Source organism: Benincasa hispida, chromosome 12 (genome assembly GCF_027475165.1).
Source record: "Benincasa hispida cultivar pf3 chromosome 12, pf3_genome.v1.1, whole genome shotgun sequence".
Lineage (NCBI taxonomy): Eukaryota > Viridiplantae > Streptophyta > Magnoliopsida > Cucurbitales > Cucurbitaceae > Benincasa > Benincasa hispida.
In genome coordinates, this window is record NC_143489.1 from 1987844 (window position 1) to 2014960 (window position 27117).

Sequence of the window (27117 nt, forward strand, 5' to 3'; positions counted from 1 at the left end):
ACATTTCGATCGAAATCTCAGCAATCAATCGAACACCACTACGCGGAAACCTCGTTATTCTAGAGTAGAGAATTGATGAGAGTTGTGGGTTTCAACATTAATTTGGAAAAAGGATTTGAGGAAATAATTTAAGTAGAACACCAAAAAGAACTCACTCCAACGACAACACAATGTGTCCTTATATAGGCAAGACGAAGATCATCTTCCATACCTTTTGCATTTCCAATTCCATAAATTTAATATGAGAAAATAATGGGGGAGGAGGGGGAAGGGGGAGTTGGGAGTTATTCAAAATTATTCTCTCATAAATAATTAAATTTTATATTTAGTTAAAACAAATTTCTTAATTTTAATTAATTAAAATAATATATACATAGTTATTATATATATATATACATAAATATATATTAGTTATCATATATGATATAACCTATAGTTTAATATTTTCTCACTTAATTTCTATGAATCATATTCATATTAATATTTGAATCATATTTAAATAATTAATTTCCTCTCAAATAAAGCTTTATATTATAATATTATATAATAAAATCCCTTTATTAATTTGAGCAGTTCGAATTAATCCAAATTAATTCGATTACCATAAATCCCGATTGAGCTAATAAGGGGATCTTATGGACCTATAGATTGAAGCTTCAATGGTACTTGGTTAATTAATTAAACTCTTTGATTAAATAAATCAACTCCCATTAACTGTCGGTCACTCTACTAAAGACCAACAGTTGTACTCTTCGTATTATAGATATAATTCTATGTCCATTGGATATAAACAATCAATAGTGCGTCGACCCTTACAAGTAGGCCAAAATTACTTTTTTGACTCTGTAGTTACATCTAATTCCTTATGTACCACTGACTCTTCTAATGAACAATAAGTTATAGTCTAATTATAAGCGAACTACTCTCGGGCCAAGAGAGGGTGTGGCGCTACATTGTTCAAGTCCGAAATCAACCCTAAGAGAGTAATTTTTTTTTATTTACTCTAACAATAGAGAAAGAGTGAATTTCTTCTTGTGAAGTTGTATTCCCAGCTCCCCATCAGACGAATCCTAAAAAAGATGGGTATATTGAGTAGGAGAAAGGATTGCCTTCATAGGCAAGAGTTCACAACACACTCAGGATTCAGGTCAAGACACCTATGGTTATCCTAGTGAAATGCAAGTCTCTTTGTTCGTTGCTATCGTAGTTCGCGCTAGGAGTGTATTGTATAAAATAAATTGGAAGAATAAGTTCTAAGTATAAATGATGCGTTGATGTTTTGATGAATTTATGTGATTGTAACGCATTGGTGCGTTAGAGATATGCAACAGAACGCACAACACTCCACTATTGACGTTCAAGTTTTCCTAAACTAGACCCAAGTATAAATCCAATTTAGGTTCCTGGTAATTCCAGGGTCGAACTTAGGGATTCAGCTAAGCTAACGCAGACCTTGCATTGTAGCTATTGTAGGGGTTTCTTAAATGTATGAGAGAAATATTCTATTTACACTAAAGTGTTGTGCTTATGCAAGAAGATACAAAAGAGTTTAGTAGTGAGTGATGGATCATGCGAAAATGGATTTTAATGTAAGTGATATGCATTGGTCTAAGATGAGTGTACACAAACCAGAGATGGTTGGAGGAGGCACAAAATTAGGAATTGGACTTGGTAAAGGCACAAAGGAAGGGAACAAGAGATGTATGAGGAGGCACAAAGGAAGAGAACAAGAGATGTCTTGATCTATGTTAGTAGGTTCTTGATGCGTTTGATCAAGACTCCCTTTTGGTGGGGCCATTGGTGAGTCATGGAGAGTAAAGTTGAGGCTTGGCTACGCTTCTTCACCCGTAAGTTCAAGCTCTGCTTCATAATCTTCATGCTCTGAAGCTTCATCGTCGTGTTCAACAATCTGGACGAGTCTTTTTTTGGGGGCGCACTTAGACGATTGAGGTTTGGTTGCCATTTCTTTGGTAGGTAAGGCAGGTTGATGTGGCGAACCGCGAAGTAAACGCCTTACTAACTTGATATCTACCAAATCATCGATCCTTTCATGATCATCCCCCAGAAGGATGCCCCCGCATTCACATAGTGCACAGATCAGCCATGGGAAGTAGAGTTGTCCTCGTGGTTTAGTCTCGATGGCCTTGATCTAATCCCTTATTATTCTTCTAACATCTAAAGGGATGCACTGCATGATACAATAGGTAACCAAGACGCGTTCCTTTGATAGTGTTTCATCATACATTGTAGGCATGATGCTTCTTTTGATCAGATAGTACCATAGATTCGCGTCAGGGGTTAAGTTCTTGGAAGCTAGCATCTTTTCTCCATTTCTAGATGTTTGCCACTTGATTCCAAGTTTGGCTATCGTTCTTAACGCATCTTCTAGTTGGCTTGGCGTTGGTTGCTCCAAGATGCGATTACCTTCTGCGTTCGGATTACTATCGATGTTGAATACTTCATTGATCTTGTCGGCTGAGAAGCGTACTAATACCCCATCAACAAAGGCTGTATTCTTCTCCATGTCAAATTCACTGCTGTAGAACATACGGACGAGGTTGAGCCAAATTTGTGTGTGCCCAACGCAGAACTAACTCCAACCTATTGCGTTTATGGTTTTCGTTATATATACTGGCAGTAGCTTGTGCTCGGGAAAGAAACCTTTCTCTACAAGTATATCACTGAATTGACGCTTTCTTCCCGAGGTCTTCTTAGGTAATGCGTTGGTTACCTTGCGTTTTTCCGCTGCATGTTCCTTGGCTTCCCTTGCTAGCTCTCTCAATTTATTCTCCAATTCCCTTTGGAGAGCTATCTTCCTTCGCCCTTACCTTGCGGGTTGATACTCTTCCAAGTCCTTTTCTAGTGTGTCGTGCCTTGAGCAACTCCCATGCGTTGCATTCTCAGAACCGAATGCCGATTGCTCATCTTCTTCTTCCAATATTAATTTTCTTTTCCTTGTCACTCTCATTGATTTTAAGGGCCCTTCATTCGCGTCGGTTTGGCGTGATTGAGACGTGTTTGGGCCAACTCTTTTTTCTTCTTCTCCATATTCTTCTTCTAATTTTTCCTCTTCTAACTCCTCTTCGAGCATCATAGCATACCGCTCCGCTTCGTCCAATTCAAGTGATGCGTTAGGTGGGTCGGAACGCATCATTTGTTGTTCCTCTTAGCCTTGATTGAGGCTCGCCAAAATAGCACCAAACACTTCGTACTCATCCAGTCGAGCCAATTCCACCAACTCTTCAAGGTTACGCTCTGACGCAGGACTGTCAGAGGGGGGTCTAAGTAGAGTAAATGGAGAGGTTCCTGATGGAGTATGAGGCGACCTAGGGGAGGATATGACAATGGGTGAACGCGGCGGTTGGCTTGACGCGTCTGATTCGACTAGATAGATGGTGGCTAAGGGCTGGATTGAAAATGGAGGCGGTGGACACACGACTAGCGATGGAGCATTGTGAAGGTAGGCTGGAATTGGGTCATGCATTGCACCCACTGGAGTTATGTTAGGAATGAATGATGGTGGGGCAGGCTTGGTGTAGGGCTTATTGGCAGCCTAGATGACGGACGCTGCCTCGGTTTCGAAGGTTTTTTGGGCTTTGGCTTAGGGGTAGTTTTGGATTTTGGTTGAGGAGTCTTGGCAGGAAGGGTTGCGATGGCTTTGGTGGTTTTGGGAGGTTTTGTGGGTGTTGTGGTAGGCTTCGACCAAGACGACCACTAGGAGGTGGAGGTTGCTCCGCCATGCGTAGGTTTGGATTGGACAGGGGCTTTGAAGGTTTTTCGAGGGCTCGATAGAGGTGAAATCAAAACAGAGGAACTTACTGGTGACTTGTTCTCAAAGCTCATGGTTTGGTTCTGGCTATCTGATGCAGACGACATTGTGGCCGAAGAGGTGCTTTAGTAGATCGGCGGTGAGGGAAACGGAGAAGCGCTAGGGTTTTCTTTTTTTTTTTTTCTTTTTCACATAGGGCTCGAATGTAGTAGGGAAGAAGAAGAAATGAAACTTTTTGATCTTTTTATAGGCTGAGAGAGAGAAAATGGGGTGACGTTAGGCGGCACCTGACGTCCATAATAAATGCGAAGTTGAAGCAACGTTCTTGGGTTTCTAAGCACTCGAGTGCTTTGTATTTTCAAGACGCGTCCCTTCAGCTGGGCCATGCGTTAGACTTGAGTCTGACGTTATACATAACTTTTTTCAAAAAAAAAAAAGTAAATTTTCTAACTTATGAAGGCAAAAACAAAGAACAATCAATCTTAAAACACAGACAAACAAACCAACCAACAAACTCAAACGCATAGGTAAAATATAGAATGCAAAAAGAAACAAGGATAGAGGAAGCGTCCGTGGAATATATGGTGATGAGAACGCAGGGATGCTTCGATGCGAGCCTCAGCTGGCTTTGCGTAGTGCGAGAGATGACTTTTGACGTTCCAGTCCATCTTCAAAGTATGGCTTCACTCTTTGGCCATTTACTTTGAATGCGTTGGTGCCATCCTCCCGTGTTAATTCCACTGCTCCATATGGAAAGATTGTCTTAATGATGAAGGGTCCTGACCACCTGGATTTTAACTTCCCTGGGAATAAACGCAGACGTGAATTGAACAATAGAACTTTTTCGCCAACAACAAGCTCTTTCTTACTAATGTGTTGTTCGTGCCAACGTTTTGTCTTTTCTTTGTAAAGCTTGTTATTCTCGTACGCGTTCAATCGCCACTCCTCAAGCTCATTGAGCTGAAGTTTGCGTTGAGCGCCCGCGGTGTCCAAGTTCAAGTTTAGCTTCTTAACTACCCAGAAGTCCTTGTGCTCCGACTCTAAAGGTAAGTGACAAGCTTTTCCAAATACTAGAGAGTATGGAGACATACCTATAGGGGTCTTGTAGGCAGTCCTGTAGGCCCAGAGCGCTTCATCCAGCCTCTGTGCCCAGTCCTTCCACATTGCGTTGACAACTTTCTCTAGGATAGATTTGATTTCTCGATTGGATACTTCAGCTTGACCATTCATTTGTAGGTGGTAGGCGGTAGCGATGTGCCCAACATTATATTTAGAAATTAATTTAGAGATGATGTGATTAATGAAGTGTGTGACTTCGTCACTTATCAGGGCTCTTGGCATTCCAAATTGCGTGAAAATATTCCTGGTAAGAAACTTGGAAATAGTGGACGCATTATTCCTAGCACAAGCTATTGCTTTTACCCATTTTGATACATAGTCTGCTGCAAGCAGGATATACTGTTAGCCGCAGGACAAAGGAAAAGGTCCCATAAAATCAATACCCCAAACATCAAACAGCTCAACTTCGAGAATATTGTTCAAGGGCATTGCGTCCCTTGAAGAAATATTCCCGGTGTGTTGTCAGGGGTCACATTTACGAACAAACTCCCTCACGTCTTTGAAGAGGGTGGGCCAGAAGTATCCGCTTTGAAGGATTTTCGCAGCGGTTCTTTGCCCACCGAAATGCCCTCCGTAAGAAGAGTCATGACACTCAGCTAAGATGCATTGTGTCTCCTCCTCCGGAACGCATCGACGCATTATGGAGTCAGGGCCTTGTTTATAAAGAAATGGTTCATCCCAAAAATAAAATTTACTGTCATGTACTAACCGTTTCTTTTGCTGAGAGTTGAAGTTCCCAGGGAATTGCTTGGTAGTTAAGTAATTGACTATGTTCGTGTACCAAGGTTCCCTGCCTTCAACTCTAGACAGGCTTTCATCAGGAAATGCGTCCTTGATTTCACTTTCTTGATCTTACATTTCTTGATGTTCTAGCCTGGACAGGTGGTTAGCCACCTGATTCTCGGTTTCCTTTCTGTCCTGAATATCAATATCAAATTCCTCTAACAGTTGCACCATCTTATTAGTCTTGGCTTCACGTCATCAGGAATTTTATGGCTGAGTGGTCTGTATATATGGTGGCTGACGCACCAACTAAGTAGGATCTAAACTTCTCAATGCCAAACACTACAGCTAACATTTCTTTTTCAGTGGTTATGTAGCATTCCTAAAAGTCATCCAGTGTTTTGGACGCGTAAGAGATGGGATGTATCAAATTTCTCTTCTTCTACCCTAACATTGTTCCTACTGCCACATCGCTCACGTTGCACATGAGAATAAAACGCTGCATCTAATCCGGTGCTATAATACCGAAGCTGTCGTCAACGCATATTTCAATGTCTCAAACGTGTCACAGCAGTCTTCATTAAAATCATAAGGCTGGTTCGCCTCTAGTAATGCGCTCAGAGGTCGCGCAATTTGAGAGAATCCTCTAACGAACCTTCGATAAAAGCTAGCATGCCCTAGAAAACTTCGTAAAGCTTTAACATTTGATAGTGGTGGAAGTTTTGCTATAACATCTATCTTGGCTTCATCCACTTCCAACCTAACCTTAGATAATTTGTGGCCTAAGACAATTCCTTCAGTCACCATGAAGTGACTTTTTTCCAATTCAGCACAAGGTTTGTTTTCTTGCATCGAGCGAGGATGGCCTCCAAATTATCTAGGCATGATTGGAATGAATCTCCATAGACTAAGAAATCGTCCATGAAGGCTTCAATGATCTTTTCTAAGAAATCCGAGAAGATAGCCATCATACACCTTTGGAATGTTCCAGGTGCATTACACAGCCCAAAGAGCATGTGTCTGAATGCAAATGTTCCAAAGGGACAGGTAAATGTTGTCTTCTCCTAATCTTCTGGGTCAATCAAAATCTGGTTATAACCAAAGTATCCATCAAGAAAGCAATAAAATTCTTTGTCAGCAAGTCTTTCAAGCATTTGGTCAATGAAAGGAAGGGGGAAGTGGTCTTTCTTAGTTGCCACATTGAGCTTCCTGTAATCCATACAGATGCGCCAGCCCGTGACAATCCTCGAAGGTATTAGTTCATTATTGCTATTGACTATCATAGTTGTTCCCCCTTTCTTGAGAACGCATTGGACTGGACTTACCTAGCTACTGTCGGATATAGGATAGATGACTCCCGCGTCCAATCATTTAAAATTTCTTTCTTGACCACTTCTTTCATTATGGGGTTCAGCCTTCTTTGAGGCTCAATCGATCCTGACTTCTCTTCTTCCAGCCTGATCTTATGCATGCAATAAGAAGGGCTGATGCCACGGATATCCACTAGCGTCCAACCTATTGCACGCATGTGCTTTTTTAGCATCTGCAAGAGAGAGTGCTCGTTAGGCTCAGTAAGATTCGCGAAAATGATCATAGGTAAAGCTTTGTTGGTTCCAAGGAAGTCATATTTCAGGTGACTAGGTAATGGTTTCATCTCAAGTTCTGGTGGTTCCTCAAGCGATGGACGCGTTGGTTTCGTCTGCCACACACTCAGACTTGACGACTCTGGTTCTTTCAGGTTCTCCTTCAACGTGAGGACCTCGCATACATGGGTCTTCTCTTCAGGCAACTCTAAACTGTTCAGCTGACAATCTTCACTATCTAGGAACTTTAATGCGCTTAGCACATTAAACTTCACCTCTTGATTATCTACGCGCATATTTAATTTTCCTTTATGCATATCTATTAAAACTTTCCAATAGCTAGAAAGAGGCGTCCAAGGATAATTGGTACATCCCTATCCGCTTCATAGTCCAAGATAATAAAGTCTGCTGGGAATATGAAGTTGTCAACCTTTACCAGAACGTCTTCAATCTTTCCTTCTGGGTACTTGATTGTTCTGTCAGCAAGTTGAAGAGAAATAGAAGTGGGTTATGCTTCGCCAATTCCCAATTTCTTAAAGATTGAGAGTGGCATGAGATTAATGCTAACTCCCAAATTGCACAATGCATGACCCACATCCAATCCTCTTATCGAGCAAGGAACTATAAAGCTCCCAGGGTCCTTCTATTTCTTAGGTAGACTGTTGCTTACTAACGCGTTGCACTCCTGCGTTAGTTCGATTACTTCTGTCTCGCTGACTCTTCTTTTCTTTGTCAAAATGTCCTTAAAAAAATTGGCATATGTTGGCATTTGCTCCAAGGCCTCTATAAGTGGAAAGTTGATATGCAATTGCCTCAGGAGCTCAAGAAAGCACTTGAATTGTTGTTCATCATTCTTCTTCATCAGACGTCTAGAGAATAGTGCATTTAGCGGCACCATAGTTTTTCCCGTGTTAGACGTACTTGGTTCTGAATGGCTTATGGTCTCAGGCGTTCTTTCTTCTTGATCTTCTACTGCCATTGAACGTGTGTTGCGTTCTTTTGAAGGACTGTTATTTCTTGGATTCATTCTTCTTTCTTCAAGAGTTTTTCCACTTCACAAAGTCATCGCGTGACATTGCTCTTTTCTATTGTTGTTCCCAGGTGTTTCAGTGTTGCTAGGTAGAACTCCGGCTGCCTATTTTTTAACTCGCTCGTTATCTGCCCTACCTGTATTTCCAGGTTTCTGATAGACGACGTCTGGCTTTTCAGCAATGCGTCATTCTGGGCTATGTACTCTTTTAATAGGTTTTCAACCAGAGATCCTGAGCTCGACGTCTGTCCTCCTCTATTAAAGGGCTATTGGTGTGGCTGATGCGTTGGTTGAAATGTAGGCGGCGGTTCATGTCTTTGCTGTTGATTCACTCCTAGGTGGTGCTCCTCTTGATTTCCTCCTATCCAAGAAAATTTTGGATGGTTTCTCCATCTATGATTATATGTATTGGAAAATGGGTTGTTTTAATGAAACATACTGACTAAGGATTTTGTGGGCAATTCGCATAGGAGTGAGGATCTCCACAGCCCACAAAGCTGACCATGGGCTGCCCAAATGCTTCTACCTGATTCACCTTTTGCTAATTTGATGCGTTTCATAGCGTTATGTTCTGCAAAAGGCTGGTCATCTTAGCCACTTGTGCAGATAGTGTGGCTATTGCGTTGGAATCGATAGAATTAACATTCTGAGACCTCTTCTTTCTGTTAGCTCTTCCATCATACGTATCGTCCACACATTCCATGTTGTGCTTAGCAATACAGTCTAATATCTCCTTAGCTTCAGAGTAAGATTTATCCATAATTCCACCAGCCGCTGCTGCGTCGGCTGCCATCTGTGATGCTCTATTCAATCCTCCATAAAATGTCTCCATTTGGATAGTTAGTGGTAATCCATGGTTCGGGCAATTTTTAACCAAGCCCTTAAAACGCTACCATGTGGCACTTAAGGTCTCAGCTTCTTCTTGTTCAAAGTTCATAATCTCTCGACGCCTCCTCGTGTTAGTGGTAGATGGGAAGTATTTTTGCATAAATTTCTCCACGAACTTCTCCCAGGTGGTGATTTCACTAGGCTCCGGTGAGCTCACCCATTGTTTTGCATCATCACGCAAAGAATAGGGGAACAAAGACAGCCTGATCGCCTCTGGGGTGATTCCTGGAATCACAAATGAGTTACACGTTTCCAGGAAATGCTTCATGTGGGCGTGAGGATCTTCACCATGACCACCCCCAAATTGTTCAGCAGTCTGGAGCATTTGGACCATTACAGATTTCAACTCGAACCTCGTTCCGTCTGGAGTTGAGATATATGATTCCTAGAGAGAAATCATATAGTACAGGGGACGCGTACTCCCTCATGGGACGTGTGCTACTGTTCGCCATAAAGATCGGATTTTATGCAGCATGAGCTAGTTTCTGATTTGCCTATTCTGTTGTCTGAGAAGTTACTGCCTCAACCTTCAACGACGATGAGATCGATTTCTACGTCGGAAGGCCCTTTCAATCTCGAGTTCGTATCTAAGTTCAAGAGTGCTCTCCCTGCTCATAAACGTTCACAAGCTTAGGCTTAGCTTGTAATACTCCCTCGACTTAAGTGTTCTTACAACAGATACAAATGAAATTTCTTGTTAATTTTGTTTCTGAATCCCTGACAACGGTGCGAAAAACTTGTTCCTTGCTATCGTGATTCATGCTAGGAGTGTATTGTATAAAATAAATTGGAAGAATAAGTTCTAAGTATAAATGATGCATTGATGTTTTGATGCGTTTATGTGATTGTAACGCATTGGTGCGTTAGAGATATGCAACAGAACGCACAACACTCCACTATTGACGTTCAAGTTTTCCTAAACCAGACCCAAATATAAATCCAATTTAGGTTCCTGGTAAGTCTAGGGTCGAACTCAAGGATTCAGTTAAGCTAACGCAGACCTTGCATTGTAGCTATTATAGGGGTTTCCTAAATGTATGAGAGAAATATGTTATTTACACTAAAGTGTTGTGCTTGTGCAAAAAGATACAAAAGAGTTGAGTAGTGAGTGATAGATCATGCGAAAATGGATTTTAATGTAAGTGATATGCGTCGGTCTAAGATGAGTGTACACAAACCAGAGTGTGATGTGGATGAGATGGGATGATTTGCTTATCTTTGTTTATGCGTTAGACTTCATTCAACATTTCTCAATGCGAATAACATACAAAACTTATCTCTAGGATGCATGCGTCTAACACAGAATGCAATAATCACTAGTAAGTCTATCTCTAGATGTACTAGGCGTCCTACTTGATGCTGGCTTATCTATTCTCTCGAATAATCTAAGCTAAGGATGCTTTCACCAATTGATCAAGTCGGCTTAAGCATTTGAAATGAAGTTTTGTATAAAGTATAAATGCATTCAACATAAACATGAAACAAACAATGGCAAAGTGTGATGGATCAAATATATGAATTTATAAAGAAGCAAATTGTCTTTACAAAAGCAATATTCAATCAAATGAAATGAAAGCGATAAATGAGATGAAAGGAATTGAGTCAAGCCGTAGAGTATAATCTCTTATATCTCTTTGGCTCAATTCTATTGTGTACAATCACTTGTATAGAAGTTGGACTAAGTGTCTTTCTCAAGCTTGGCTTCCTCCGCTCCCTGACCGGTGGTGGTGGTGGTTCTCAACCCTTCTGATCATCTTGGCAGCACAGCACAGCTTCTAAAGACCTAAAATTACGACTACGCTATATAGAGAATGAGAGTCTTGAAAAATTTCTATGTCCTGACTGCAAACTCTAGAGGGACTTCATCTATTTATAGGCGTTGGTCATGTCCACTTGGTGATGGGCAGCATTAAAGTTCATGCCCTGGTCAGCCACCTGACACTCGGAAGCTTTTCAGATGCCGCCTGCTGCAAGTGCCCATACTTGCATGTGGTGATGTGACACAATCAGCCTATATCAATGAATCTTCTCTGTGTTGAATTTTCTCCGACGCATGGTCCATGCGTTAGAGCTCTCCCTACGAAACTTTCTTGATTATGCGTTAGCTTCGTTGAAATCCTGCAATTCAATGCATTAGTGCCGTAGTATTTAGTAATAAAACTTCTTTTGCATGAGTTTGCTAATGTTTGAGTAATTCATGTGTTTCTTCTAAAAATAAGGAGAATTTATCATTAAAAACCTTAGTTGTTCCAACTTATCAGTGCTTAGGCATTCCAAAGCACGTGAAAATGTTTCTGGTTAGAAATTTTGAAATGGTTGCCGCATCATTTTTGGCACAAGCTACAGCCTCGGCCCACTTTAATACATAATCAACTACTAACAAGATGTACTGTTGTCTGCAAGACAGAGGGAAAGGTCCCATGAAATCAATATGTTGTTCCAATATGTTGTTCAGAGGCATTACATCCTTCGAAGAGATATTTCCAGTGTGTTGGCAAGGATCGCATTTCAGACCATACTCATTTACTTCTTTAAAAAGGGTGGGCTAGAAATACCCAAATTGAAATACTTTGGCAGCAGTTTTTTGTCCTCCGAAATGACCCCCATAAGAAGAATCATAACATTTAGCTAGGATGCGTTGTAACTTCAGGAACGCATCGACACATAATGAAGTCAGGACCTTGCTTGTAGAGAAACGGTTCGTCCCAAAAATAGAATTTTCTATCATGTATAAGTCATTTCTTCTGTTGTGCATTGAAGTGCTCAGGAAACTGTTTTATGGTTAAGTAATTAACCATATGCATACCAAGGTTCCTTGTCTTCAATTTTATGTAGGCGTTCATCAGGGAACGCATATCTGATTTCAACTTATCTTTCATATATCTCTCTGCTTTCCAGTCTAGACAGATGGTTAGCCACCTGATTCTCAGTCCGCTTTCTGTCTTTGTTTTTCACATCAAACTCTTAAAGTAGCAGTACCTAGTGAATCAGCCAGGGTTATACGTCCTTTTTGTCCATCAGAAACTTAATACCGGAGTGGTCTGTGTAGATTGTTGTTGCCACACCAAACAAATATGCTCTGAACTTTTCAACATCGAACCTTATCGTCAACATTTCTTTTTCAGTAGGCCGCAGGCAATCTTGTAGACGCATGCTCTGAAGGTGAACCTCAAACACTGTAGCCGTGAGAGCTTTCGTAAATGGGTCAACAATATTGTGCTCCGAAGCAATCTTCGTGACGATCACCGATGCACTATCTCCGGATCAGATGATACTTCCGCTCTATGTGTTTGTCACACCTGTGACTCCTAGGCTCCTATCACAATAGAGGGTAATGGGCCTAGACATATCTAGAACAATTTCCAGTTCTGTCAAGAACTTCTTGAACCAAACGGCCTCCTTAGCAGCTTCACAAGCTGCTATGCACTCCGCCTCCATAGTGGAGTCGGCGATGCACCCCTGCTTAGTGCTTTTCCACACTACAGCTCCTCTGTTAAGTATAAAGACTGACCCTGATGTGGACTTGTGAGAGTCCTTATCGGTCTGAAAGTCAGAATCCGTGTATCCAGTAAGGATCAAATCCCTAGATCCATACACGAGCATGTAGTCCCTTGTTCTCCGAAAATACTTGAGGATGTTCTTCACTACAATCCAATGACCATGGCCTGGTTTAGACTGATACCTACTGACTATGCCCACAGCATTGCAGGTGTCTGGATGAGTTCAGAGCATCACATACATCAAACTGCCAACGACATACGCATATGAGAGTCGTCTCATCTTCTCAACCTCTTGAGGCGTCTTAGGACACATATCCTTAGACAAAGTGACTCCATGCATAAACGGCAATAGACCCCTCTTGGGGTCCTACATCAAGTACTTGAGCAACATCTTGTCAATGTACGATACCTGAGACAATGCTAGCACTTTGTTCTTATGATCCTAAAAGATCTGTATACCCAAAACAAATTGAGCCTCTCCCAAATCTTTCATTTGAAATTGGGTCGCTAGCCAGTTCTTAACTGCAGTCAGTAGACCTACATCACTCCCAATTAGTAGTATATCGTTTACTTACAACACTAAAAAGACTGCTGAAGAATTGATGATCTTCTTGTAGACACAAGGTTCATCAACGTTCTGGTCAAAACCATACGACTTGATCACAGTATAAAACCGTATGTTCCAAGATTGAGATGCCTATTTCAGCCCGTAAATGAACTGATTCAGCTTGAAAACCATTTACTCTTGACCTTGGGCTATGAATCCCTTGGGTTGCACCATGTAAATGATCTCCTCAAGAAAGGTCATCTTGACGTCCATTTTCCAGATCTCATAATTATAATAAGCTACAATGGATAGAAGGATGCGGATCGGCTTTAGCATGGCAATAGGAAAGAAAGTCTCCTCATAGTCGACTCCCTCTACCTGGGTATAACCCTTTGCCACAAGTTGTGTAATAACCAAGTAAACATGCTTTCCATTCACCCTTATACTATAACAATTATAATATAAAGATGATGCATGTCAATGCTTTTCATGTATCACATAACATAACTAGCATTTATAATAAAGAGATGATGCATGACCAATGCATAACCTAAGGTGGGATTTACTATATGTGCATACCATACGACATATAAAAACCATACATCGCATGTAATAAACCAAGGATTAATGGACCAAGATGAACCCATACAAAAAACCAGAATGAAATAACTCTATCTATTACATTTTCCGTTGAGAAAATCGGTTCACAGGCAAGCCGGGTCTTGAACTACTAGAAGAAATCCATCGTTTAGTAAACGCCAAAGGTAAACACTGCACACTAGACAATAGGCAAAAAATCTAAACGATCGCTTATACGACAACGAAATTGTAAAGCCTGATTGTCTAGGTGATCGCTTAACGCGACGAAAGGTAAATGATTTACTATGCGTTGCTGAGCGATCGTTTAGTCAGTTACTAAGCAAAGAAGCTTATTAAGTTGAACGATCATCTAGTGTGCGCGCACGTTTAATAATACCAGAGCATCCGATACTCAGCGATCCCTTATCCCATCGTCTACACGACCCGATTAACCCTTGATAGTCTTCTACCTCGAAGAACAGAAACCATTGCTTCGATCTTCTTCACGAACGACTCAAGACTCAAACTGATTTTGATTACACACTCGATAACGATTAATAATGCCCAAAAATGCACGGGCCTTTTAATTCAACCGAAAATGAAAAAGAATTAAATAAAACTGAGGAAACATCCCAGAAAACTCCATTAATCCGCACATCCACAATAATTTAACAATTAAACAGAGCAGATATGCATCCACCAAGAATGTATTGCAATTCGTTGCATCAATGAAATTTGAATATCAGAACCTAGCTCTAATACCAATTGAAGGAACTCTTATACATATCCATGAGCGTGTTCAGATCTTTCCTATTTCATTGTGACTGAATTACCACACAAATATTCTAATAAATAGGTATGCAATTTTACACTAATTAACGACATACTTTGATAAATAAAATACAAGAGATTGAGTATACGCACCAGTTGAAGACTCTCTTCACTTCGAACTCATCCCAACGGAAGCAAACCTCTACGTTCTTTATCATCCAGCAAACAGTCGGCTACCAGCAGCACAATTGTCTACACTAACGGTAACGCATGAACAAGCAGGAGTAGGGACGACACCACCACTTAGAGCCCTTGGTATTCTCGGAGTGAGAATCCAAAGAGTGGTCTTTGTTGGAATTGGTAGAGGAAAGAGGAAAGAGATAATCGTGTAGAATGATAAGCAAGTGGGAGAAGGCTATCGTATAGTGGATGCTTATAGTTTAGAGAAAGCTACACAATCGTGTAGGTTTTACTAAGCGATCGTCTAGTATTTAGTAAGCAATTGTTTAGAAAACTCAGCACACTAAGAGATAGTTTAGAAAAGCTGAGTGATCGTTTAGAGAATGTGTGCGATCATTTAGACGTCGAGTGATCGTTTAGACCGCAAGGGGCATTGCCAAGTTCAACCGAACTTCCACGCAACCCAGGGGGTTCAGGTGAGAAACAATGTCAAGTTGTGACATTGCGCAGTGGAAAGATTGTAGAGGGAGAAAAGAATGAGCAAAATAAACCAACTTCCATCACAACTGAGCCTGAGATTGTGGTAATGCAAGAAAAAGAAAGAGAAAATGAAGCAGTAGAATCTGAGGTTGCGTCAACCTCAAAATCAAATGAAACGGGAACCGTGAAAGTTCAGTTACCACCCTTCCCGAAGAGACTAAGGAAGAAGAAAAATGAAGAGGTACAGTACCAACGTTTCTTACCTATGTTAAAGCAATTACATGTTAACATCCTTTTCAGTGAAGTGATTGAGGAACTGCCTGCCTATACCAAGTTTCTGAAGGACATGGTAACTAAGAAGAGAGGGGCTAGGAAATTTGCCACGGTGTCATTAACGCAAAGTTCCAAATCTATTATCCCACCAAAGATGAGCGATCTTGGGAGCTTCACTATTCCTTGCTACATAGGAGGACTCTATACTAGGCAAGCCCTGTATGACTTGGGGGCTAGCATAAATTTGATGCCACTATCAATTTTAGACAATTAAATGTGGGGCAACTTGTGCCCACATCAGTGACTCTCCAATTGGCTGACAGATGTCTGGTTCATCCAGAAGGTAAGGCGAAGGATTTGCTGATCACGATTGATAAATTTATTTTGCCAGCTGACTTCATCATTCTAGACTATGAGGCCGAAAAAGATGTGCCCATCATTTTAGGGTGACCTTTTCTATCAATGGGTCGTGCTCAAATTGATATGCACAAGGGATAAATCACTTTGAGTATAAATGGACAGAAGCTCAAATTTAATATATCTGTGCCATGAAATTTCCGGATGAAGAAGACCTGCAGGATTCTGATGACGAATTGAATTTGATTTAAGAAGAAAATTCTGATGAAGAGTATGAAGAACAGGATGCCAACGCATCCGTAGCTGCCTGCAATGCGATCATAGCAAAAACAAACAAAGAAGTACGCAACATAATGAGAAGAGCAAAAAAAAAAAGAAAAACAACGCAACCTTCCCTGGTGGAACCACCAACACTTGAACTAAAGACCCTACCAACTCATTTGAAGTACGCATTTATGGGGTAGAATGAGAAGCTGCCAGTGATAATTTCCTCTGCGCTCAATGAAGATCAAGAGAATGCGTTGATGAGCATTCTCAAGAAACATATGTGAGAAATTGGCTGAACGCTCGCTGACATCAGAGGAATTAGCCCCGCATACTGCATGCACCACATTCGTCTTAAGGACGACCACAAGGTAATAATTGAAAATCAACGTAGACTTAACCCTGCGATGAAGGAGGTCGTCAAAAAGAAGATTATCAAGTGGCTGGATGTGGGCATTATCTATCCCATAGCAGATAGCACGTGGGTCAGCCCCGTGCAATGTGTGTCGAAGAATGGTGGAATGACGGTAGTCCCAAATGAGAACAATGAATTAATACCGCAAAGGACTATCACTGGATGGCGCATATGCATGGACTACCGCAAGTTGAATGCGGCTACAAAGAAAGATCACTTCCCTTTGCCATTTATTGATCAAATGCTAGACAGACTAGTAGGGAATGTTTTTTACTGCTTCTTGGATGGGTATGCCGGATACAATCAAATCATGATAGCTTCTGAAGACCAAGACAAGACCACATTCACCTGCCCATATGGGACATTTGCTTTTCGTCGCATGTCGTTTGGCCTTTGCAATGCGCCGAGCACGTTCCAAAGGTGCATGATGGCAATCTTTTCAGATTATCTCGAGGAATCAGTAGAAATATTTATGGATGACTTCTCCGTTTATGGGAACATGTATGAAGTCTGCCTAGCCAATTTGGAGAAAATTCTAAAGAGATGTGAAGAGACGAACCTAGTGTTCAATTGGAAAAAATGTCATTTCATGGTAAAAGAGGGTATAGTGTTGGGATACAAAGTCTCCCAGGAAGGGTTGGAGGTGGACAAAGCAAAGATTGAAGCAATTAAAAAACTCCCGCTACCAACCAGCGTAAAGGTTGTTCGAAGCTTCTTGGGGCATGCTGGATTCTATAGAGGATTCGTTAAAGATTTTTCTAAGATAGCATGACCACTGAGTGCGTTGTTAGAGGCTGATAGAAAATTTGAGTTTGACAAAAATTTCCTCAATGCATTCAGAGTTTTAAAAGATGCACTGATTATCGTGCTCGTCTTGATTGCGCAAGATTAGACACTGCCGTTTGAAATCATGTGCGACGCAAGTGGGTATGCGATGGGGGAAGACTTAGCGCAAAAGAAGAAAACTATTTTGCATCCCATCGCATATGCGAGTAAAACTCTAAACCCTGCTCAAATAAATTATGCCACCATTGAGAAAGAACTCCTGGCTGTGATTTTTGCGTTGGAGAAATTCAAGGCGTATCTATTGGGAACCAAGGTACTCATTCACACTGATCACTCAACAATTAAATATTTAATGACAAAGAAGGACGCAAAGCCGAGGCTGATCAGATGGGTTCTCCTCCTTCAAGAATTTGATATCGAAATAATTGGTCGGAAGAGGATAGAGAATCAAGTTGCGGATCACTTATCTAAACTGGAAATCCCGAGGTTGACCGCAACAAATCTAAGGTGAGTGTCGTGTTCCCGGATGAGCAGCTGTTCCACATAGAAGAATTGTCCTGGTATGTGGACATCGTTAATTATTTGGTTTGTGAACAATTTTCTGAAGATTACACCTACCATCAACAGAAGAAGCTTAAGCATGAATGCAAACATTATTATTAGGATAAGCCGAATCTGTATAAAAGAGGTGCAGATAAAATCATTCGATTATGCATACCAAATACTGCTCAACAACGCATATTGTCACAGTGCCACGATTCGCGATATGGAGGGCACTTTGGAGGGCAATGCACTGCAACCAAAGTTTTGCAAAGTGGATTCTTTTGGCCTTCATTATTTAAGGATGTTGCTGACTATGCAATGAAATGTGATCGGTGTCAACGCACCGACAATATTTCATGGAAGAACGCAATGCCAATGAACACTATTTGCAGCTGGAATTATTCGACGTATGGGGGATTGATTTCATGGGGCCATTCCCTCCTTCGCATGGCAAGCACTATATTTTATTGGCCGTCGATTATGTCTCCAAGTGGGTAAAGGCAATAGCATGTGCTGCAAGTGATGCGGCGGTAGTCTCCCAGTTCCTCAAAAGAAATATTTTCACTCGTTTTGACACTCCCCGTGTCATCATAAGTGATGAAGGATCACACTTTGTCAATCACAATATCAAGGAGCTGCTGCACAAGTACAATATTCTTCACAAAATGGCCACCGCGTACCATCCGCAAACGAATGGCCAGGCTGAAGTGTCCAATCGAGAAATTAAGTTGATACTTGAAAAGGTAGTAAAACCTTCGCGGAAAGATTGGGCAATGAAGCTTGATGGTGCATTGTGAGCATACCGAACCGCATTTAAAACACCAATTGGTATGTCCCCCTATGCGTTGGTATTTAGCAAAGCGTATCATTTGCCTTTGGAGTTGGATTATAAAGCATTGTAGGCGGTCAAGAAGCTAAATTTTAATTTGAATAAGGCAGGGGAAGCGCGAAAAATGCAACTGGTCGAGCTAGAAGAATGGAGGATCAACGCATATAAAAATGCGAAGATTTATAAGGAGCGCACCAAGCGCTGGCATGACAAACGCATATGTGCTAGAAACCTCCAAGTCGGGCAAAAGATCTTACTCTTCAATTCAAGATTGTGGCTCTTCTCGGGAAAATTAAAATCACGCTAGTTCGGTCCCTTCATCATCAAAGAAATATTTCCACATGGTGAAGTGGAACTGATCACCGAGGATGGTAGTCAAACATTTTAAAGTTAATGGACAATGGATCAAGGCATATTGCGGAGGAGATTTCCAGCCAGAAACAGCCTCCACAAAGTTGAAAAATCCGAACTACCCTCTTACATGACTTTTGAACTCTTATCCCTTCGTCACTTTACTTTTATTCAAGCTATCTGTATCTTACTCATTCTTATAATTTCTTTCTCAAGAAAAAAAATGTTGTTTTGTTTTTAATTCATTTGACCCCCTCTTTGTCTATTTACAGGGATTAAGGCACAGGATTGCGGAGATATTACAAGAAGAAGCAAATGATCTCATTCCATCATCGCAATCCACAGAAGCAAAGATCGTCTTAAGGATGGATGCATTAATACACAATACGGGCGACAACGCAGAATTTGGGGGTGTATTCTTCCTTATCTTTATTTCAAATTTTGCGCTATCACATCGCATTTTACTTTTCAAAATTTTATCACTGCATCCTCCTTGATTACCGCAATCATTTAACAAATAGATAAATTTAGTAGCTTACCGCATTCTGTTTCTTTGTCAAGTATGATTTCAATGATGAAAAATATGCTTCTATGCCTTTCGTATATACGAGAGTCAACTTAATCTTAAGATAGTCACCTCATGAAATATTTCTAGAAGTTAGGGGTTTACTAGCTTTCTTTCAAACTCTCTTTACAACGCATTCTATGACCATCGCATGGCTTATTTTAATTTTTTTTGGCAATAAGGACATTGCCACATTTTAAATTTGAGGGTGAAGTATTTATTTTCGACATTGCTATACAAATATATATATAAATTGAGAATAGTAACTCCACTGTCAGCGCAATGGGAAACCCATGTTGATAAGAGTTAAGTTGTGAAAGGCACATAGGAAGGCACATAGGAAGGCAAGGGAAAGCCCATGCGATAAGGCTATGCGATGACTAGCTCAATGAAGGTTATAATAGGCTTCACGGGCGCATTGTGCAAGGGGGGTTAGGCATTAAAGCATGCGATGGAGTATGCGGTGATCTAGGCCAAAGGGACTTATGCGCCAATGGGGTATGCGACGAAGTAAGGTGTGCTATGGACTTCAGGTTAGTATGGGCACAAAAGAGGGATGCGATGGCTAAGTCTTGCGACCATGGTAAGTGGTGTATGCGTTGACAAAGTAGACTTGGAGAGCAAGTCTGAAGTACCAGCTCGTCCGGACATGTGGCTAACTAGGGGAAGTCTGAGATCTCATAAAAATTGAGGTAGACACCTGAGAGGACATGCAAGGGAGGACATATGTGTTGGTTAAGGGAAAGAAAGACACATCAGTGTCAATGTGGCAAAGGGTTGCATTAGCAGCATGAAAATGGAACATTTGATCATGCAACCAAGTAGAAGGTGTTGAGTTGGAAGGACTTTGGATGCCTATAAATAGGATGTTTAGGACGAAGGACTCTCACAAGTCACTCGGGCCATTTGAGTGAAATTGGTGTAAATTACTCAGAAAGAAGTGTAGTGAGAGGTCCTGGACTGTCATTGCGTTTGGAGTTCTGTAGAAGAAGGAATTTGCGTTGATAGCAAGGTGGTTCAGTTGATCGCATAGGTTGTCGCCCAGCTGCCTTGTCGCTTGTTTTCGCCAGCCCAAGCGCGTGCGCCTTGCTAGACGTGCATCTGGACGAACGCACGCCAGCACGTACGGACGCATCTTAGCGCATGCCTCTGCGTGCGCATCGCCCAGTTTGCACACGATCAGTCAGGCGCATGCCCAGACGCCCAACGCTGCCTGTGCGAGAGTTATCGCCTATCAGCGTGCCTCCTTGCTCACCTGCGCACACAGACACGCCCACCTGCTGCCCAGCGCCCTCAACTTGCCAAAATAACCTCTAAATGGCTGTTTTGGAGAAGTTAAGCCTATTTTTTTGTTATTTTAAAGTGGGTAAGCTAGTTATTTTAATTTTTAAGGTTATTTGTATATAATTTGGGATTATTGGAGGAATGATGGATTAATTTGGAATTTCTTCGGAAACAAGAGGAATTCAAGGAAACGGGACCAGGAGTAGGTTAAGGGCATTCTTGAGGAACAGAACAGGAGGAACTGTGAGTGGCTATTCTACTTTTTGTATGTTTGATTTCTATGTATATATGTGATTATATATATAGGTTATATTTGAATTATTGGCATGATCGGGAAATGTGTTTTTTATGGACTTGATTGTTGTTGTATTGTTGTCATAATGCGTGTGTAATTGCATTTGGAAACTGGATTTGTATCTGAGATATTGTTAGCATGCTTTATGGATGCTTGGCTGATATTGTCAGGGTATCTGGCTGGGATGTCAGTATGCCCAAGTATGTCTAACAGGAATTGTCGACATCTGCACATTTGGCGGGTTATAGAGTGTAGAGATTGTTTCCACTTTAGCCATTGTGGGTTATTCACAGAGAATACCTAGGAAAAATACATGATCATCCCAAGGATATCCAATTGACCGACTAGGGAGGTTACATTCTATTATGTGATACTTGTTTGATTCTGGAATTATTTTTCCCAAAATGAATTTCTGAAGTCAAACTTATTTTCTGATAAAAGCACCACTCACTGGGCTTATAGCTCACATTTTCCATGTCTTGTTTTCTTTCTCCCCCAGGTAGCAGAAGCGGGTCGTTCTGGAAAAAGCCACCTGAGGTTTGAAGTGGTACTATCTCATAGGGCGGGAATCGGATCATGTTAACTGGAAGTCATTAGGATAATTAGGTTAAAACATGAAAAACAATATGTTTAATCATTCATAATTATTAATGAGTTATAATGTTTGTTTGTTAACCTAGCTATTAAGTTGATGAAGTCGGGAAGTTGATATCACAAAAGGGAGGTGTTGGTTGTCTTCACATCCTCTTTCGGGTCAGGGTGATAAGGCTCGGGAGGAGATGTGACAATATGCCATAGTTTATTGTATTGTTAACTGTATTGTATTGTAATAGTTATTTTATTATACACCCCACTAAAGCTTTAGAACAAGTGAGAGATTGTTGGGATTTATGTCATAAATCTCGTAGTTTGTAATTTTGTAACATTATTATTTATTAATAAGATAAAGAGATATTTTATTCATTTATTAGTCTTGCATAACTTAATCCAATAAACTAAGATCCATTGTTATGTAATATAACTTGAACAATGTGTGGTAGATATACAGTTGAATCGTGTTCAAGTAATAACCTAAAAGGTCTATAGTATATAGATAAGGTTAGGTACCTTATCCTGGAAACACTATTGATATGATCCACTTTGTAAATGTAACAAGTGTTGTAAATGTTATAAACAATTTGATTCAAGTTGTTCATGTAATAGACTGCGATTGGTGGTATTCTATACAAAGAGTTTGTATAAGACTAGATCGCAAAATAATTAATCTTTCACTATAATACCGTTGATTGAAAAGATTAATATTTCATAGGGTACTGTAGGTAACTCAATCTCAATCCTGAGTGAACTATGAACTCTTGCCTATGAGGGACTGTCCTTTGATTTGTATTGGTGTGAGTGGCCCAATTCACCGACTCAATATGCCTACCATTTTGGGGAAAAAACTGAGTGGGGAGCTGGAAACATAACTACACGAGATAGAATTTACACCTTCTTGTCTTTAGAGAAAGTAAACGAGTTGTTCCTTTAAATGCTACCAAGTTTTGAACACTGGGGCTTCTTCCCTTTGATTGGCCCGAGAGGGATTTTGTTTATGGTAGGACCATAAATAGGTTGTTCATTAGAGGATCAGTGGGAATTACGGAACTATAGGTAATTACAGGGGTAGGTAATTTGACCCAGTTGTACTTATGAACTACTAGTAAAGGATTGACATACCAATAACGATTAAATCTATGGATACAGAAATATATCTGCAGTGCAAACAATGCAGGTGTGGGTCTTTAGTAGAGCTACCCACAGTTAATGAATGTTGATTAATTTAATTAAAGAGTTTAATTAATTAATCTCGTATCATTGGTGCTTTTAATCTATAGGTCCATTAGATCTCCCTGCTAACTCATTAAGGGTAGAAAAATAGAATTGTTAAAGTTTTGGGTGAATTTGAATTTATGATTTGGAAAATATAATTGTATATGATACAATTAATACAATGTATATGGATACATTATATTATAAAATTAATTTTGAACTATATTCAAAATTAAACTTGAGAAAAATAAAATATTTGAATAAGATTCAAATCTTAAATAATAAACATTAGATTTATATTAAAATTATAGGTAAAAAATTAATATGAATAAGACGCATATTAAAACTATAGGTTAGGAGAGGAAAATATATTTAAATATGATTTAAATATATCATTAATTAAATATTTGATATTTAATTAATTAAAATTTAATAGATTAGATTTATAAATATTATTTAATTAATGTAAATTAAATTTTGATTTAATTGATATTAATAATAATACATAAATAAATAACTCCCCATGTGAGGAGTTATTGGTAGTTAGTGGGAGAGAGGTAACTCTCTTTCCCTTAACTTATCGTAAAATAAAGAAAGAGATAAGAAAATTGATTTTTTTTTTTAATCTTATTTTCCCTCTCTAGTCTCAACTCTCTCATTCTCTCAAGAAATTCTCTCTTTCCCTCGGTTCTCACAAGCCACGATTCTATCGGAGAATAGTGAATTCTCTCTTTCCCTCGATTCCCACATGCCACGATTCTATCGGAGAATAGTGAATTCTCTCTTTTCCTCGATTCCCACGAGTCACGATTCTATCGGAGAATAGTGGAGATACATTACTGGTGGTATTCGAAACATATTGACAGGAGAATCACTTGAAGAACAATCTTCAAAAGTGAATATTTATACATTTTTTTATTAAATTACAGCAAGCATATTTGTTTTCTGTTCTTTTTTTCTTCTACGGATATTGAAGTACGAGTGTTCACACATTTTCGCACGGGATTCAATTTCTTCACTTTCTTTGTTTGGATTGGATTAAAGAAAATATATCTAACAGTGAAACGAGAAATAGAAGAAGAAAGAAGAAGGCACTTAAATTTTGGTCCTTTTAGTAATTTTTCCCAATAATGATGTAAGCTAAAGGGCCAAAAGCAAAATAATAATAATAATAATAATAATAATAAATATAAATATAATAATAATAAAAAATATAAACCTTTTTTTTCAAAACCTTCAATCCTCCATTTTTGGGCCATCCATATGCCATTTTCTCGAAGCAATCTTATCCAAAATGGTTCATCATGTTAAGTGAAGTGGCACTCTCTTTAAATAAATAAACTAATATACACATTCTTTAAATTGTCTCGATAATTTAAATTGGTTACATTAGAAGTTGAATTCTTTAACTTTTAAAAGCCTTTGAAAAAAAAACAAAACAAAAAACTCTTTAAAGGTTAAAAATCATTTTTTGTTTCCACATTTATAACGATTTAGTCTTTAAATTTTAATAAATAACAATTTAGCTCATGTACTTTATAATTTGTATAGATTAAGTCCTATCAAATTGTAGTATTAATTCATGTTTCTCAATTTAGCTTTTATAATTTTAAATTATTGAATTTGGTCCATATACTTTAATCAAATCTCAAAAACCATTTTTCAAAAGTTGGTAATGAGTTGATGTATTATGTTTTATTAATTTAACTATAACTGAGTTTTGGATTGAGTAAGAGATATAAGAAAATAGATTTTTTTTTTGAGTAGGTAAAAGCCAAATTTAAACTATTTGTATATGTATTTTTAAAATGTAGATTAATATCTTGTTTATTGAGCTATATTTAATGGACAGGTCTAATTATATATACACTATCATTTTAAGCTTTCAAATACTCTTAGTCATAAACTTTACATTAACACTTAATTCAGTTTTCATCATCATTAACTTTTCATTAATTATTTGACATAAATTTCAGCACATTTTAAAATCAACCTATGACCTACGTATATGTAACTTTAAATATTTGTTCAGACATCTATTCATCAACTAATAAAGAAATCAAGTTTAAGAATTATTTTAATTATATTATATATAAACATAACTAGAACAATTCTTTTACTCAGAATTGAGGGGTCAAAATAATACGTTTAAAAATTTATAGATTAAAATAGAATAAATACAAAAGTTAACTAAGTTTGGTTAAATTAAAGGTTAGTGTTTAAATTTGTAGGTTTCTATCTAATAAATCTTTCAACTTTCAATTTTATTTTTAATAGGTCCTTCCACTTTAAAAGGTAATTTAATAGATTCTTAAATTCTCAATTTTATATTTAGTAGATCTCTAGATAATGAATTGTGTGTCGAATAGATTATTGATCTATTCGACATTTATTAGTATGTCTAATACACTTCTGAATTTTGAATTTTATGACTAACAAGAGTGTAGCTCAATTGGCGTAGTGTTTATATTATCAATCTCGTGGTTTGAGGTTTGATTCCCCCACCCCACACTTTAATTACAATACCTTTTAAAAAAATATTTTTGAATTTTATGTCTAATAGAGATGTTGATCTATTCTACATTTCTTTACATTCACAAATCTCATTACAATTTTTTTCCCGATACATAAGTGGAGCAACCATGCCGCCTATTTTCTTGTAGATCAATTAAATTTCTCGAAAAATTATTTCTAGTAGATCAGTTAAATTTTTTAAAAAATTGAACATGTTAATGAGCTTAGATACATAATTCAAAGTTATGGAATTATTAAACACATACATGAAAGTTAATAGATTTATCATATATGTTTAAATTTTAGAGATCCTGCTAAAGTGAGTCTAGTTAAACGGTAATTGATATGACATTCTCTCTAGAGATCGAAGGTTTAATTCCTATCCTCGCAATTGTTGTGTTAAAAAAATTTAAATATCTTCTAGACACAAAAACTTAAAATTTAAGCCTCGTAATTAGATAACATTTTTTTAAAAAAAAAAAATTGGATTTGTTTTATTACTATACGTCTTTATCATAGTTTTCATCTTGCTTTCCTAGCTTGATTTTTTAAAGTACTCAGTTTAATTTTCAATAACCATAAACCAAATTATCAATCTAAGGTTTAGATATTGAAATTTTTACTCAACAAATATTTGTAAGGGATATTCAAAAATATAAAAATAAGGGAAAGTATTTACACAAAATAGTAAAATCTTTCCCTTTCACCCTTTTCCATCTCCTTCTTGTGTGGTGTTTAAATACTGACAAGAAGATTGCTGATGCGTTTAATAATAAGATGAATGCTAAGTAAACTCTTCGTGAGATCAAACTTCTTCGGCATATGGATCATGAAAACGTTGTTGCAATTAGGGATATCATACCTCCGCCTCTAGGGGAAACTTTTAATGATGTTTATATAGCATATGAGCTAACGGAAATTGACCTTCAACAAATAATTCGTTCAAATCAAGCATTATCAGAGCAGCATTGTCAGTATTTACCATACCAGATTCTCTGTGGATTGAAGTACATATATTCAGCTAATGTTCTGCACAGAGATTTGAAACCTTCCAATCTGCTATTAAATGTCAGCTGTGACCTGAAAATATGCAATTTCATACTTGCTCGTGTTACTTCTGAAACTGACTTTATGATATAATATGTGGTTACTAGATGGTACCCTGCACCAGAGCTCTTACTTAGTTCATCTCATTACACAGCAACTATTGATGTTTGGTCTATTGATTGTATTTTTATGCTAACATTTGATCCAGGACAGTAAATTACTATTGAATACGCTCTAACTCATCCTTATTGAAGAACAGATGAAATAGTTGATCTATCTAGAGGCGCTTGCATTTAACCCCGAGTATCATCACCAACAATTATAAGCTATGTTTTTTATTGGAGGATTGTTTGATCTGCATGTTCATTATTATATATCAATTGCATTCACTACTAAATGGGTTTTGGAATCAAATTTGTCTGACTATGGGCCAAAATTAGGACATGACGAATATTTAAAAAAATAAATAATAAAAAATAGAGATAGATGTTGATAGAAGTCTATCCATTTTTTTTTTTGTTTTGTTATTTTTATAAATAATTTGATATTATTTCTATCTGTAGAAATTTTCTAATTTTAATTTGATTTTATTTTTAAAAATTATATAATTATTAAG

General features: G+C 38.5%; 1 non-coding gene and 1 pseudogene across 1 annotated transcript; both read left to right on the forward strand.

Annotated features, from left to right (window-relative positions):
* Positions 1–9072: 9072 nt before the first annotated feature.
* Positions 9073–9176, forward strand: LOC120068632 (small nucleolar RNA R71). The gene has a single exon (XR_005479269.1). It is a non-coding gene; the product is annotated as a small nucleolar RNA R71 (small nucleolar RNA).
* A 402-nt stretch (positions 9177–9578) lies between these two features.
* LOC120093026 (mitogen-activated protein kinase homolog MMK1 pseudogene) lies at positions 9579–26717 on the forward strand (annotated as a pseudogene).
* Positions 26718–27117: the final 400 nt, after the last annotated feature.